This window comes from Pan paniscus, chromosome 4 (genome assembly GCF_029289425.2).
Source record: "Pan paniscus chromosome 4, NHGRI_mPanPan1-v2.0_pri, whole genome shotgun sequence".
Lineage (NCBI taxonomy): Eukaryota > Metazoa > Chordata > Mammalia > Primates > Hominidae > Pan > Pan paniscus.
Window position 1 is genome coordinate 8,806,512 of NC_073253.2, and position 14,015 is coordinate 8,820,526.

A 14,015-nucleotide genomic window follows, 5' to 3' on the forward strand; every position below is an offset into this window, starting at 1 on the left:
TTGATTCTAGGAGCATTGTACTCATTACCTGGACAGCTAGATAGTCCTAGAGTAGTGGAAATATCCCTCAAGACAGTAACTTCCCTCCATGCTTTCTCTTTCTGCTCACTAAACACTTTTGTACTTTACATTTTGGTCTCTCAAGTGAAACTGCCACCACAAAAGTGTGTTCTGAAAAAGCATACCACCAGTTTTAACACTATTTAAATGACTAGATTTTCATTCTGTATGAGTAGACATGGGACAGAACAAAAAAAATAAAAAATAAAAATAAATTGTCATTCCTGTTTATCTTTGTCCTAAAATTTTTTTTAACAGACATTTATTCATTGATTTACTGCTTGCCTGGAGCTTGTTTCTGTCCACGTAATGTCGCTCATTGTCTGTGAGGAGACTGAGATCTGTTTTAGTTCCTGTGATTCATCTGCCCTGAGGCCAGGTCAGGGGTATCTTCTCCTAGAATGAATTCCTTCCTCCTCGCTGTCCATAAGCCCACTATATTTCTCTGCAGCCAGGAACCTCTGGGGAGCATCCCTGTTAACTGCCATGCTCACACTGGAGCTCAGCCCTGGGCCTCTTTTGCTGACAACTCCACTCTTCCAAGGAGGCCAAAATCTGGTGGGGTCTGAGGACTCACCCTGAGCTGCTGGGATCACAGGAAAGACCCTGCAGCCTTCGCCACAGGATCTGGTCCAGGGACCCTTTGGAGACTTCAAAAAGATAGTCACCCTTCTCTGTCAACTGAGGAGAGTTAATTTTCATTCCCTGGAGACATACACAAAATCTGTTCACTGGACAGCTCTGCCCAATGCAACCAGGGGGTTTTCTTCAACGTCTCTCTATCTGCAGTGCCACCCTTGTGCATGAAGATGATCATGGTTTTCCTGACAACACTGCTTCAGAACCCAGATTCTTCTGTTATGGCGATGGCCTCTCAAAAGAGCCTTTTAGTGATGAAAACAACTTCCAACATAGAACTGTTTCTACGCTGTGATTAAATGCAGGCATTTGATATAGAGCCAAACACCTGAGGAAGACGAAGTGACTGGGTCTGGCTTTAGAACTACACGGTGTTAAGACCCATGTCTTTCTATGTCTGGTACGGCTTCCCTTTTGGGAAGAAGAGCGACAAGATCAGTCTCCCTCCACTCTAGAGAAACCACCATGAGGGTCATGGCAGTCTTGAATTGCGAGCTATGGAGATGTAGTGACTCTTCCATGTTGCTGCTGTGCATCATGGTCCCCCTTGAAATTCACAAGCATTTCGGGTCCTGAAATCCTGTGATGCAGAAGGAGACCCTTCTCCCTTTTGAAACACAAATTCCAAGTGACCAGTCCTTAAAGTAGGTTATGCTTGGGTACAGTTTTAATTTAATCTCACAACCCTTAGCATGAGAACTGATACGCCGCATATCTCTAAATAATCATCTGAATTCAGGTTTTGTTTTATGTCTTTGGAGCCTGATACCAAAAGCATTTTCGGTATAGAAGATTCTGAGATTGTTTTCCTCTGACAGAGTCATCCATAATCAACCAAGCGATGTGCCACATTCAAGAAGGCCCAGGTGTCAACCCAGGACAGACAGAAGAATTTATTACATGGAATAAAGAGTGAAGCTTAAGCCAAAAGATCCTCTGGTGATTTTTCTTCTTCATCCTTCATTCTTGACAATTAATTAATCAATGTATGAATATGGATTGAACTGTCATTATTAAATATCTTTTATATTCTTACTTGTGTTGAAGGTTTCATAGGCAACAGAAGATATATTGATGGGATACACATATTGATGACTGCAAAATAGTCTCAGAGATAGTGTAATAATGACCACTTCTGCAAATGATTTTTCTTTAATGTGCTAGAAACCGTTAACTGTTCTAGATGCTTAGCAGAAATTATCTGAAATTCTCACTGGGGAAACTGCAATGTGGGTAAAGCTAGCCTACTTTAAAAATAACAAAAGCAAGGCTCAGAGTAAACTTACCCAAATCTCCACATAAATAATGAATGAACAAGAAAGCATTACTATTATATCATTATTATAATATTAAATATGAACAGTTAATTGACAAGAGTGTCTTATGTGGGTTGGATTATCTCAGAATGAGAAGAGTACTTGGTGAGTTGCAGTCACAATGGAAGCATAGAATTGAATTAAATGGTTCATTTTTTTCTGGCTATGATTGATTATTTTACTCCTCAGAATTGAAAATTAGGCTGGGCAAGGTGGCTCACGCCTGTAATCCCAGCACTCTGGGAGGCCAAAGCGGGTGGATTGCCTGAGGTCAGGAGTTAAAGACCAGCCTGGAAAACATGGTGAAACCCTGTTTCTACTAAAAATACAAAAATTAGCCAGGCGTGGTGGTGGGCACATGTAACCCGGGTACTCGGGAGGCTCAGTCAGGAGAATTGGTTGAATCTGGGAGGCGGAGTTTGCAGTGAGCTGAGATCCCGCCACTGCACTCCAGCCTGGGCAACAGAGTAAGATTCTGTCTCAAAAAAGAAAAAAAGAAAGAAAAGAAAAAAGATAATTAAATAATCTTTAGCCACACAAAAAATAGTCTTGGTAGTGAAAATCACGTACGTAATTATCTACAAGCCAATTATTTTTTCCCTAAACTACATGGGAATGGCTAATTTTTAACTTGTGATCATGCTTTCTACCCTGTCTTTTATGATACTTCACCTGTTTGAAGTTAATTATATATGTATTTTCTAAAAAACTAATATATAGTGAAAAACAGAATCCAATGTAGGTCATTTTCTAAGAGAATAAAGAGTAAACAAGGCGGCTATCCTTTCTAAGCTTCAATCTCCTCATCTGTAGAAAGGAAAAAAATACTCTATTATTATTTGTAAAGTATTATTTATTAATTTTTATTATTTTCTATTATTATTACCATGTAATATAATAACTTCCATGATTTTTGTGAAAATGGATAAAATAATATTTGTAAAATGCCCAGTACTATTGAGCACATAGAGAGATAATTAGTAGATATTACCTTTGGATAGGAAAATTAGCTTTTGGCTAATTGCCATCAGAATCAGCCTGCAAACCAAAAGCCCTTGGATAGTTTCTTAATTCATTTTCCTGGAGAGATGCACCCCTAAAATAATTCCACAAATTTCTAAAAGAACCAGCTATATTATCCAGTGAGCCTTTCATGTAGTCCAAATTTCAGCATATTCAAAGCTCTTTGGGGACTTCCAGGTTTATAAACTATTGCTGGTATTGAAAAGTTTTGCTTTTGGTGATGCTTTGTATAATCAACAAATTTAATGTTATTCACCCTTAGGAGTTCTTGACAAATAATATCCTAACCACATAGTTAAAACATAAGAAAGAACTAAAGCTTTTTATGAGTTCTAAAGACCAAAACAAAACTTAAACTCCCTTCATATTCTGACTCTCACAGCATCTTTTCAGACTGTAAATAATTATCACCTCACTGAGGAAGAAAACAGAATAAAATATTTGCATTCTAGCATCTCTTCCTACTTACACCTTAAGAATGAAATGTTGGATCCTGGTTATGACTCTAGGACAGAATGCTTTGGTACTAACCCAGACTGATATGGTTCTCAATCAAATGCACTCTGTTTCCTGTACTACATCAAATGCATGTTGCCTACCTGTCCACTTCGGGTTTAGAGAGCAAATCGAGAAAGTAAACAGTGTGTGGAATGTTTAAGATGTAAATTACTCTAAAGGATGAATCACAAAGATGCAAAATGGTACAATCAAGTTAGAAGACAATTTTCCAGTTTCTTACAAAACTAAATGTTATCATACTATATCATACAGAGATTATGCTTCTACATCTTTATATGACAGATTTGAAAATTTATGTTCACACAAAAATGAACAAATGAATATTAATAGCAGCTTTATTCATAATTGCCCCCAAATTGGTAGTAATCAAGGTATTCTTCATTAGGCGAATAAAATGTGGTAGAACTAAACAATGGAATATTTTCCAGTGGTAAAATAATGAGCTTTCTATCTATGCAATGATGTGGATGTACTTTAAACACATATTGCAAATGAAAAACTGGCCAATTTGAAAAGGCTACTTACTAAATAATTCCATATATATGACATTCTAGAAAGGCAAAACTATAGGTATGGTAAATAGATTAGTGGTTGCCAGGAGTTTGAGGCTGAGCCAGAGTTGATGAGGTAAAGCCCACGGGATTTTTAATGCAGTGAAACTTTGCATATACAGCTATGAATTAATAATGCTATGTTTGTATCATACATGGTACTCGATAGCACAAAGAGCAACCTTAATCTATGCAAGTTTTAAAAAAACATTTGGGAGTTCAGGGGATCCCAGGATGAAATGCAGATTGTGACAAAAGAATCTGTGTACACATGTATGAAACAACCTCACTGACAGGCATGGTGGGGAAAGTGTTAACCTAAGCAACATTGGGAATTAGTGGAATCTATAAGATTAAAGACAGTGGAAACTGCACATAGGCACTGTACTCTAGTTGATAAAGTTGATATGTACAGGTTAGCAATGGTGAAACCACTGTACATACATACTGGAATGGAACAATTACAAAAATGGGTGGCAGATGGTAGGAACCAGGTTTCTAAATGTTGAAGTGGAAGTTTATAGAAAAGCAAAGAAAGAAGGCACGAATGATCCATGTGGCAATGAATTAGAGTTGGAGACATCAGTATGAGCTCATGTTTAGCTACATGTTTGTGCACATAGATGCATACATAGAAGGATATTTATAGATATATGGATATGCACAGTTTAGTAGACACATATATTTCCTTGTTCTATCAACTGAGAAGGTCTAGAAGCAATGACACCCCAGTAGCAAAAACCACACTTATCACCCAGAGTTTGTTTTCTAATTCTATTATGAGATAAAAAGAAGCAACATACTTGAAAAAATTGCTGGTTCTAGGAATGGTGCAGGGAACAGGCTCGATGATCCTAGAGCTTCATATAGTGCCATAAAGTGAAGAAATGTTTTTAAAAGTCCACAGTCATGAGGGTATGTCAAGGAGACACAGGAGATGACTGAAAGAGCCCCAAATAGCTGAAGCTGGATAATTAAAGCAACAAAACTAATAAGGAAGTATTAAAACCCAAAATATAAGTTAAGTATCCATGATTCCATATTGATATAAATTAATGATTGTATAAGAAAGCAGAATTGGAGAATATAAAATCTTTTTTTTGGAGAAGAATTCCACACAATTTATGTAGACATTTCAGTCTCAGGGAGATAGAACATAATTCCACACTTCTTAAGTGTGGGCTGTGCACAGGGCATTCTTTCCAAAGGGTACTGTATAGAAAGGAAGGGAGAGTAATTGTACAGTAGAGGAACCTGATACACACTATCTCAGGCAGATGATCAAGATGAACAACAGTGGTGAGTTGATTTGGTTTGGCTGTGTTCCCACTCAAATCTTATCTTGAATTCCCACGAGTTGTGGGAGAGACCTGCTGGGAGGTAATTGAATCATGGGGGCAGGTCTTTCCCATGCTGTCCTCATGATAGTGAGTAAGTCTTACAAGATCTGATGGTTATTACATGGGGGAGTTTTCCTGTACAAGCTCTCTTTGCCTGCTGCCATCCATGTAAGATGTGACTTGCTTTTCCTTGCCTTCTACCATGATTGTGAGGCTTCCCCATCCACATGGAACTGCAAGTCCAAATAAACCTCTTTCTTTTTTAAATTACCCAGTCTCAGGTATGTCTTTATCAGCAGCATGAAAATGGACTAATAATACATAAGTCATGGTCAGAGTATGTACCCTTGATTTGATGTGATGGAAATGGCTGAGCCACGGCCATTTTCAGGCACAGCAAAGAGGAGCCTAAAGAGAAATAGTGACTAAAGGCATGTGGTATTCTGAATGGGATCATGGGTCAGAAAAAGAATAGTAGGTAAAAACCAAGGAAATCCAAATAATATACATACTTAGTTAATAAAAATGTATCAATATTAGTTAAGTAATTTTGACAATTGTACTTTACCCATATAAGATATTAATAATAGGAGAGATTGGGTGCATATGGAAACTCTGTGTACTAGCTTCACATATTTTCTGTAAATTCAAATTTTTTTTAAAAAAAGGTCACTAACTTTTTTGCAAACTTGTAAAAGGCATTGCTTTTTAAAAAAATAAAATTATAATTATTCCTTGCTCAAAATCATTTGGATTTTTTATATTAGATTTGTTTTTTGTGACCTTGCTATATTTATTTATTAGTTCCAGGGATTGTTAAATTTTTTTAGCTTCTTTGATATAAATTCTTTGAGATTTCCTCTGTAGATAATCACGTCATCTTTGAATAAAGACAGCCGTATTTCTCCCTTTGCAATCTATAAACCTTTTATTTCTTTTTTGTGTCTTGTTGCACTAGCAAGACTTCTCTTATTGGATAGCAGTAGTGATAGAGCACATTGCTTTGTTTCCAATCTCAGGGAAAATGTCCAGTTTTTTACTATCAAGTATTATGTTACTTGATTTTTTTGTATTTTTATTTTTATTTATTTATTTATTTAAATCAAGTTGTGGAAACTCCCCTGTTACGAAGTCAGCTGACAGTTTTATCACATGTGGGTACTGGATTTGTTATCTGCTTTTCCTGCATCAATTGATGAAGTCATTGTAAAACGTTCGTTAGCCTACTTACAGATGGATTACATTGACTAATTTCTGAATGTTAAATTAGACTTGCATAACTGAAAAAAAAATCTCCCTTGGTTATGATGTATAATACTTTATATATATTGTTGGATAAAATGTGATAATATTTTTTGGCAATCATGTCTACATTCACGAGAGATATTGGTCTGCAGTTTTCCTTTTCATTTTACAAGACATTTTTCTTTTAATGTCTTTATCTTGTTATTAGAGTAATGCTGGACTTTGTGAGTTAGGAAATGTTTCTTCTGTTTTTATTTTTGGGTAGAAATTGTGCAAAATTTGTATTATTTCACCTATTCCAAAGGCAGAAGCAGCCATCTGAGGTACTTGAAACTTTTAATGAGATACATAGTTTTGGTTATAGCAGATTCTTTCATAAGAGACAAGGATTAGCCTTAGCTTTCATAGTTTTCTGAAAGTTTTTGAGATTGTTAAAATTAGAAAACCAATGTCATTTCCTTACACGTTTTAGAAATATGTTTGTCACAGGGAAAAATTACTCAGGTTAATCTAATCTACATTCTGTAGTTTGGCACAGAAAGAAGAAAGACAGGCTGTCTGCCCAGCGAAGTCACAATAGAGTGAATTTTCATCCTGTTTTGCCCAGTAGAGCCTCATCCTGCCTACTGTCTAATCAGCTTTTCCAGTTTTGCATTTTTCCTACATCTTTTATTTTTTAAGTAGTATGATTAATCATTGCATGAAAACAAGCTGTGATGTTTGAGTCATCCTTGCACGCTCCTCTCTAGTTTTTACCTGCCCATGTAAATAGACCTATATTTCTACAGTGATACTAAACATTTTCTAAATAAACAAGTCCTCTAAGTTTTGCTTGTTTTTTTTTTTTTTTGTTAAAAACCAATTGGAAATATTTAATCAAATATTAAATGAAAGGTAAACAAAAAGATAAGCTTTTAAACCTTTGAATGAGTTCCAGTACTCGCACACAGAAAGCAATTATACCTACAAAACAAGGAAAAAATGAAGATATGCAATAGGCATTCAAGTGTACATAGTTTAGTGTTTAAATTAATAATTGCACTTTGGAATACCTCATCTCATGAGAAGAATGTTTTGGTGGAGTTTACATTTTTAATTTGATATACTCAGTGCCACAACAGAGCAATATTGAGATACCTGTGAATTTTTAGCATCTAAACTCGGCAAAACTTTTAGAAGGATCATAAAGATAAAGAAAAGTACTCTGGATAACTGAATGGTGCCACTACATAAGACATATTTACACATTTTATTTTAAAACTAATACACAAAATGTTTTAGAACTGAGACTCTCCGTTTAGCAGATTTTGCTCTCAGGTTAGCAGGTACTACAGCACTTAGAGAAATAATATTTTCCCTATTAAAAGTATTATGATATATAGAAAAGGGCCAATTAAACATTGTCAATAATTTCAAATACATTGACTATAACCTGCAATTTAGAAAATTAAAACTAATATGACCATATTTGTTTTATCTCTCTCAGTTTCTGTATCTCTGTTTCTCACTTTCTCCCTCATGTATCATAAAGAAGAACAGTTGATGGCAACCAAAAATGTTTTTTGTTTGAAAATAAGTTTCTGTTTTGGTAGAGGTATTATCAGACCAGTTCCAGTATCTGGTCCAGGAGGGTGGGTTAGTTACTGCTGTTGGGTCTGGGAAGAGAAACTATGGCTCTCCTCTTGGGTGCACCATCGTTTTGAGTCTGAAAATAGTCAATACAGACTAAGAGAGAAGAAGATTGTTTACCCCAACATGGGGGGTGTGATCAGACATTATATCACCGCATGTGAGGTAAGCAGACCTTGTAGAAACAAATAACTTTATGATTTCATTAGCTACACAATCAGAAACAATATTGGTTAACTGAAGGGAGGTTCACACCCATGTCCTATTTCTACCTATTGTCACACAAATACATTCCTTTACCACCCTCTTCTCATTCTTACTTCCTTGAGAAGACAGAAGATGTGGGTCACACTCGTTTCAGGAACACTACAATTTAGCAAGAGGATAAAACATGGTAACTGAAATTTAGAAACATAGGCCTGGCGCAGTGGCTCACGCCTGTGATCCCAGCACTTTGGGAGGCCAAAGTGGGCAGATCACTTGAATCCAGGCGTTCCAGACCAGCCTGTCCAACATGGTGAAACCCTGTCACAACTAAAAATACAAAAAATTAGCTGGATGTGGTGGTGCACACCTGTAGTCCCAGCTACTCAGGAGGCTGAGGCAGGAGAATCGCTTGAACTCAGGTGGCAGAGGTTGCAGTGAGCCGGGATTGCTCCACTGCACTCCAGCTTGGGCGACAAAGCAAGACCGTCTCAAAAAAAAAAAAAAAAGAAAAAAAAGAAACATAAAGAGACATTTACTTAAATAGAGGTGGCATTTAATAATTGTATTATACTACAAACCCCTTGAATATCTTCATTGCCTTCTGTCTACTCTCTAGAGTGAGTGGAGGTTGGGTGATGACAGCAATAGTGATGTTGTTTAAAGTAAGCAAAATTGATAGTGGTTATTAGAATAAAGCCTATTCCATCTCCTTACCTCACTAAGTATTTACCAAAAATAGTAAATAGGGTGAATATCCACCCACATTCTAATGCCAGATAATTCAGAATCACCCTTTACACACTGTTATTCTTGATCTCTGCTCATTTTATTTTCTGTCTACTTTCTGGATGTGCTAACTTCTCTCCAACACCTCCAGCATCACCCTGGTCCAAGCCACCTTCAGCTCTCACCTAGACTAACACAGTTCTTCCTGTCTCCATGAGCCTCCTCTCCAGTTGCTGTATTGCAAATAACAATCAAAACAGCATTTAAAAGCAAAACAACAACAGCAAACAAATGGTAAGCAAACAATCAACCTAATCATTCCCTCTCTTATTTCCAAGTGGCTTATTCAGAAAATAAAATCCAAATCAGTTGTATGATGTAACTGTCCTGTTAGTGGCATTTATCTACTGCTTCAGGCTTAGCGTCCACCACTCAATCATTTGCTCGGTATACCCTGAGTTCTCCCTTTCTTCTATTTTCTGAAATTCTAACATCACCTCCCGTCTCTCAGTACCTTCATACCTTCCCTCTATCTGGATTGTTCTCTGACATGCTTCCTCTACCTCCTATTCATCCTTCATGCATTAACTAACTGTCACTTCCCTCATTTTCCTACTTTTGAGTTTCCCCATAACAGAATTGATTCTAGTAAAATTTGCTATTTCTCCCTTGCCAAAATTTGCTATTTCTCCTTTGCCAAATGTATTATAATTTTAGTTAGATTCATTTTGTGATTTTGTGTTTCTTATCTACCTTGCCTCTAGACCATAATAAGCTGTATGGCAGCAGGAGAGAGATTATACAAGCTTTGGTAACTAAATACTTAAAAATGTCTGAACTAGATGAAATAATCAAGATTGTCGTTTGGGGAAGAAATGCCTGAGTGTTTCAAGTGTTGACAAATCCATGTCCACTCACATCCATGGGAGCCCCTTCTTTCTTATTGGTTTCATCACTTCCTATAATTCATCTCTCTCAGCTTCTCCAGAGCCTGACATAAGCTGATAGAGTCATGAATTTAATAAACTAGAATAATGTGACTCTGCAGACTGAAAAATAACTTACCATCCAGAAGATGAGGATTGTATTCCCAGTTTTGCTATTAATTTTCTCTCTGAACCTAAGCAAAGCACTAAGCATTTCCATGTACAACTTCATTGCTTCAGCAAAACACTGATTTGGTTCCTTAGAGAAATAAAACATTGTAATTCATCTTGAATTTTTTTAAAAATTAGATTGAAATGCTAAGCAATTACTTTCTTATGATGTAATATTGATCACAATGCAGTTATCTTATTGATTCAACAACATATTTATTATTGATGGAAATTGTCTGCCTGGTATTCTAATTCAATTAAATGTTACTGTCATCATCCTTATGGTAATGCTGCATTCATCATCAGAACTGTTCACTGCTAGATAATTTGAATTCCCCCCCTTCCCAGTGTTGCTCTGTGAGTGGATTGCTTCACATCTAAAAACAAGCCAGGCAATGATGGGCTTGATTTTATTAAAGCCACACACTTCAATGCTTCACTAGATTTCTCCTAGAATGTGACATGCAGAGTAAACTATTAAAGTATCTTCTTCCAAACACATGAAGAAAAAAGCTTTACAATTTTTTTTTTTTTTTTTTTTTTTTTTTTTTGCTCCAGATAAACCTTCTACCTCCCCAAGTTTCTACAGGCACACATCTCTTTGGGATTTAACAGAGCATCATCACTTAGCCAAGCAAACTGCATGCTAAACAGATCCAGCTGAATAAATTGGACCACTTGATTTTGTTTTGTTTGGTATTGTCTCATGTATCCAACTCCGTTAATAGAAAATACAGTGCTACAAAATCATTGCTATGTTATAAGAAAGCAAGAAAATCCAATGATTGCATAGGTATATAACTAAATTTATGGTAAAAACAAACTTTTTTTGGAGTTGAACTCTCTCATGCACCATTACAATGGACTTATTTAATGTACAGAAGAATCAGATTTATTCTTGTGGATTTTGAAAACACTGGGACCTATTTACAAAAATTATAGAAAGTCACATATTGGTTTAATAAAGAGAGGGTTTCTAATGACTGGGATGGTCCAAGAATGAGATGGTCTGGCTTGTGTCCTAGTAAATTAGTGGTCACTGAGAGTACTGGCCTGATGACCTCTGTCAGATAAAACTCCCAGATGAAGTAGAAGGTTGTACAGAGGACATCTGATAGCATCTCTACCTTCAAGGTTTCCAATGTTGGCCATAGTCATAAGTTCTCCCTTCAGATAACACTCACAGCCAAATTTCATCCTTGACTATTATTATGTTAGTCATCCACTGGAGAGTTCAGGTTCAGGGTCTTTTATGAGGTTATAGTCAGATGGTGCCTGGAGCCTCAGGCATCTGAAGGCTTAAATAAGGTGGGGGGTCCACTTAAAAGGGGCTTTCTTGGATGGATGGCTAACTGGTGCTGGCTAATGGCCGGGAGACTCAGCTCCTCTCACTGTGTGCTTCTTCACAGGAACACCTGAGTGTCCTTATGGTCCTCATCCCTAAAGTGAATAATTCAAAATACCAAGGCGGAAGCTACAATGTCTTTGTAACAGTCTTAGTCGTGTATTGCCACTCGAATAGAAGTAGAAGGGAACTAAACAATGGCATGAATATTAGTGGGCAGGCTCACTGGAAGACTTTGGAGACCAGCTATTATAGTCCACCTCCTTCCCTCATTGTCTCATGTCTATTTCATATGCAATGTATACTTGTGCTTTGTTGGGAGACAATTCCTCATGAGTCTCATATTTCTCCATGTCTTGTAAGCAGAGAGTGCCTATTGTTTCACACTCTGTTTTCAAAGATGGTTGTATAATGAACAGCTGTGGAAGATACACTTTCTCCCTCAAGAAGAGAAGACCTGTCTTCTTATAGCTGTAAATAGAATATATCCCTCAGAAGCAAAGCAGAGGCAAGCTTACCATGCAGTGTAATAATGGATAACGTCTTTCTCCAGACTAAGGACAGGCAAGCTTACTGTTACAAAACACTTGGGGTTTCTAAGCTCAGTATTCCTTTCCTGTAATGCAATCCACTCTGTGTACAGGTATCTATCCAGGTCTCACTGCATTGTCCTCATGGTACTTGGGAGCCAGGGGAACTGACACGTGATGTTCATACTTACTGCTATTCTCAGAGTAACAAAAAAAAAATTCACTTTCTTCGACCAGGAGACATCATGTTTTCTACCAGCATTCTTGAAACTATGGCAAGTTAACTAGTTATCAGGTAAATGTGGTAACATATCAGACCCTTCTCAGCTCTTGACACTGTCTTCCAAGAATATCTCCATCCCCCACCCAAGTCTCATCCCATTATAGCATCAGCTTGAAGCCCAGATCTTAACATTCCAATCAGGTCCATTTCAGAAAGTGGCTCTTCCCATATCAGCTCTTTGAAATCTGAACGCCTGTGAACTAGAAAGGCAAGTTATTCACTTTCCATGTGCCCAACACGTAGTGGTGAGACTTGTGTAGAATAACTGCTACAGCACTTTGGGAGGCCAAGGTGGGTGGATCACGAGGTCAGGAGTTTGAGACCAGCCTGGTCAATGTGGTGAAACCCTGTCTATACTAAAAAAAATACAAAAATTAGCCAGACGTGGTGGCACAGGCCTGTAGTCCTAGCTACTCGAGAGGCTGAGGCAGAAGAATTACTTGAACCCGGGAAGCGAAGGTTGCAGTGAGCCGAGATTGCACTACCGCACTCTAGCCTGGGCGACAGAGCGAGATTCCATCTCAAAAAAAAAAAAAAAAAAGAAAGAGAAAAAAAAAAGAGTAACTGCTACAGACCCTTCTATCCTCAAAGGGGGAATAGAAAGCACACTTAAGTCACTTCTCCATAGTAATTCTAAAATCCATTTGGACACATCCGGCCAATTTCTTGATGAGGGCTCAGCACCACTGCCTGAGATCTTGGCTCCAAACTTTGGGCTTTTGGTTCTGACTTCTGTGTCATTCTACCTTTTGGATAAAAAAGTGGCTGGTATTTGCATCTCAGTTTTTTTCAGTTTGCTTTCTGCTTATAACAGTTGAGAAGCCCAAGGCCTCTTTGCATTTTTACTGACTCTTTCCCTTTTTATCCAGTCTGGTGGTGTTTCATCTACTACAATTGTATAAAATGTGTGTAAGTCTTTTGTACATTTTGCAGGGATTCACTCCATTGGAGAATAGACACACACAAATCTCATCAAGATCATCTTTCTTTTACCTTTTGTTGCCCGTAAGGCCCCTGTAGCACAATGCTCTTAAGATTCTTAGGAGTGATTTTTTAATAATAAAATGTGTGGTGTATACCGTTTGCATCCTGGGAAGGGCACTGATCTGCTTGAGGCTCCGTCTTGCATGTTTCTGATATATTACAAAAAGGCTTCACAGTCACACCTTTGACCTCACCTGTGAACCATTTTTGACTCACAGTGTTCTGAGCTATCTTCATCTGGAAGCTTTTCCTTTAAGATCTTTTACTATTTAGAGAGACCAGAAATGATAAACAGTTTTTAGTTTTGAACCCAAAAAACCCTGGTTCCTTTATATAGAACAGCTTTTTTTTTTTTTCTGATTGTATTTCCCTATGTCTCTCACATTTTGCAATGGATACCGAAGAACGCAAGACAGTGCCTTCAACACATTGCCTAGAAACCTCCTTTGATGGACCCTCCAGGTGATAAGGTACATTTTTTTCCCTATAGTCCATCTTACATAGGAAAGAGTGTTGTTCTA